Below are 3,631 nucleotides of genomic sequence, written 5' to 3' on the forward strand. Positions count from 1 at the left end.
TCAAGTTCTGAGATTCTGTCTTCTGTTTGTTCTATTCTGCTGGATTGGCCTTCTGTTTTGTTTTGCCATTCTGTTTTGTTCTTTTTTCTGAGGTTTTTCCATATCCTGGGTGGTTTCCTCTTTAATTTTGTGTATTTTTGTCCTGAGTTCATTTATCTGTTTATGCATCGTGTTCTGGGTTGCACTTTGGTGTTTATACAGTGCTTCTATGGTTTCCTTTATTTCTTCTTTTGCTTTTTCAAATTCTCTACTTTTGTTGTCTTGGAATTTCTTGAGTGTCTCCTGTACATTTTGGTTGACCCTATCCAATATCATCTCTATAAAATTCTCATTGAGTACCTGTAGTATATCTTCTTTTAAATTATTCTTGTGGGCTTCATTGGGTCCTTTGGCATAGTTTATCTTCATTTTGTTGGAGTCTGGATCTGAGTATCTGTTTTCTTCATTCCCCTCTGGTTCCTGTACTAATTTTTTGCTGTGGGGAAACTGATTTCCCTGTTTTTTCTGTCTTCCCATCATTGTCTTTGGTGTTGTTACTGTCCCTGTCCTGTGTGCAATTAAGTATTTTTTAGCTTGTAATAATAACAATGGTAATATTTAGAATGGAAGGGTGAGTGGAGATGGAAAGCAAGAAGTTAAAGAAAAGGGAAAAACAAATAAACAGACAAAAAGGAGAAAACAGAACAAGGAATCAGACAAGAAAGTTTCAAAGGTATAAACAGGGAGCATTAGTGTACTAATCGACAGTAAACTGAACAGGCATTAGAGAGACAGAGAGAGGATTGAAAATAAAAAATTTAAAAAAAGGTAAGAATAAAAATAAAAAGTAAGTAAATGAAAGAAATATATATATAAATAAAATAAAATAAAATGAAAAGTACAAAATTAAAAAAAAAAACAAAAAACCAAAAAACCTCCAAGTTCAAATGCAATGAAGTATCATTCTTAATAATTTGGGTGTCCATCTCAGTCTCCAATCCTGGAGATGGTGCCTCAGATGTTGTTCTGTAGTTTTCTCATCAAATTCGACGCATAAAGTAGAATAATACTGCACACACACACACACACACACAAAAACCCCACCAAGTGTCCCAAGTTCAAATGCAATACAGTTTCAGTAAGTTTTTCAGCATGCAGGTATAATTCGGTTGTTCTCTCATCAAAGGTAGGGAGAAAAAGAGAAAAAAAAAAGAGTCTGGAGACAGTTCTGAGAATGGTATCTGTGGCTGTGGCTTGCCTGCCCGCTGCTGTCAGCCTGCTGTTGCTGGAGGCATTATTTATGCAGATCTCTGGGGTGAGCTTAGCACTCACCTGGCCCTGCAGGCTTTGTTTACTCAAAGTTCTCCTGCACGTGAGCCTCTGCTACAAATTTTCCCCTTTCCGAGCACAATGGGAAAGGTGACACTGCACCCACTTTCTCAGGCCTGTGTGTTTATTTACAGTTCATGTGGGAAGTGGGTCTTCCCCCCCTCTCCTGTGCAGTTTTCCTCCCACCGCCACTTTTACAAGCTTTCCTGCTCCTGATTACTGGGTGGTGCTTCTGCTGCTCCTGCCAGCTGCCATGTTTGTTTACAGCTCACGTGGGAAGTGGGTCTTCCCTCCTCTCCTGTGGAGTTTTCCTCCCTCCGCCACTCTCACAAGCTTTCCTGCTCCTCGTTGCTGGGCGCACGCCCCGCTCCCGCTGGAGCCTCTCCTGCCTGCCTGGCTTGTTTATTTACAGTCCCGGGAAGGATTCCCTTCCCCCAATCTTTGGCACTCAGTGCACCCCACCCTCTTTCCCATGTGTCTTTATTGTTCTTATTGCTTATTAGTCAGTTTCTCTTTTTTCCCCGGGTGGAGGTCAGTCTGTCCAGGGGGCTATGCTGCTCTGGCCCAGGGTGGTCTGTGGGAGTACCATGGTACCATGAAGGTCACCTTGTCCACGTCTTCCCAAGCAGTCTGGGCGCAGGTGACTGGTGGCCTGGGGGCCCTCCTTGTTTCTCTGTTTAATGTGAAGTGGAGATTCTCTGTACTGGCTGGAGGTGTGGAGGGGTCAAAGTTTTGCCTCTTCTTGGTGATTTTGCCTGCAAAGTGTGTCTCCAGCATCTCTCCAAGATTTCACTATAGGAGGCTCGCTTTCTGCTTCCTCCCTCTAGCCACCATCTTGGAATCTCCTCCCATGTATTTTAAATCATCCTAGATGACTTATAGTACCTAGCACAAATGTAATTGATATGTAAATAGTTATTGTACTATATAATTTAGAAAACAGTGACAAGAAAAATGTTTGCATATGTTAAAGACAGATACAGTTGTCACTGGTTTTTTGATCCATTGTTGACTGAATTAATGGATTTTATGGATGCAGAGATATTAACAGATAAGAGGTGAGCTGATGATATACACATTGGGTAAAGCTTAATTTATATATTAGACACAGCAAGAATAAAATCGGACAATTATATACTTCAACAAAAGTTATGTGAATGTGACCTTTCTTGAAAAAGTCAAAACACATACTAATGTTTTCTGAAACATCAGAAAATGGAACTAGATTATATAAACATCATATATATGTCCACATATTTACCACATATTTTTGTATTTATATAATACATATTTTAAAGAGAGCTTTATGATCTATGCTGGTGGATTGAAAATAGAGTGCAAGAGAAAAATGAGAGTTAAGGAGGTTGTCAAGATTGTTTTGGAGCATGATCAAACATAAAGATAAATTTGCCACCTACTTAAATGGCAGATGACTTTATTTATTTATTTATTTTATTTTTTTACTAGGTAGAATGTGAATGCTGTCCCCCAGTACCACAAATTATGCATTCGAGTTTCCCACACTTGGGGAAATTGCAGGGGTCAGCACATCCAGAGTGCTGGGTGGAAAACCACCTTCATGATCATGGTATCTCCCTTGCCAGGTAGGTATAAGTCAGATGACTTTAGAAGAGATGGAGTTGTGGTTTTAGATATATTTTAGTTGATATTACTATCATAAATTTATGATGAGAAAATAAATTCTTGCCACACTAGAGAACTATCTAGCTGTATCTATTAAAACAAAATATACACATCCACAAATCCTCCTCTGTGATATATGCCAAAGATGTGTGTACAAATTTCACCAAAGACATGTACCACATGCTTTATAGCACCATTATTCATAAAAGCCAAAACCTGGAGGCACACTAAATAATGATGAGAAATAAGTTATTATGTGTTTCTGCAGTAGAATATTACACAACAGTGTAACAATTTGTAGTGTCATGACTGAATCCCACAAATGATGTTGAGGCAAAACACATACAAAAATATACTCACTGCCTGATTTCATTACTATAAAGTTTAACAAGAAAGTCTACAGTATTAAAAATATTAATAACCTGGGGATACTTACTGGCAATGGACAAAAGGTGGACTACTATGATAGTAATAAACAGTGCATTGTCTTTTTAGAAATTTATTGAATTGTTTAATCATATTTCATAAATTCTTAACTATTTATGTGTTGATGAAGTAAGAATTATTTTAACATTAATTTGAAGTACCTAATAAACTTCCAGTTGAGAGGTTTAGGGAAGGCTGAGGCTGGATATAAAATAGAGAGCTTTCAATGTATATGTGAGATCTTAAGGAACTA

The 3,631-nt window shown here is 38.1% G+C and overlaps 1 pseudogene; it reads right to left on the reverse strand.

The window, feature by feature from the left end:
* Positions 1-2,771: 2,771 nt before the first annotated feature.
* On the reverse strand, positions 2,772-2,920 carry LOC141422753 (U1 spliceosomal RNA; annotated as a pseudogene).
* Positions 2,921-3,631: the final 711 nt, after the last annotated feature.

The sequence above is a fragment of the Castor canadensis genome, chromosome 4, assembly GCF_047511655.1.
Source record: "Castor canadensis chromosome 4, mCasCan1.hap1v2, whole genome shotgun sequence".
Taxonomy (NCBI): domain Eukaryota; kingdom Metazoa; phylum Chordata; class Mammalia; order Rodentia; family Castoridae; genus Castor; species Castor canadensis.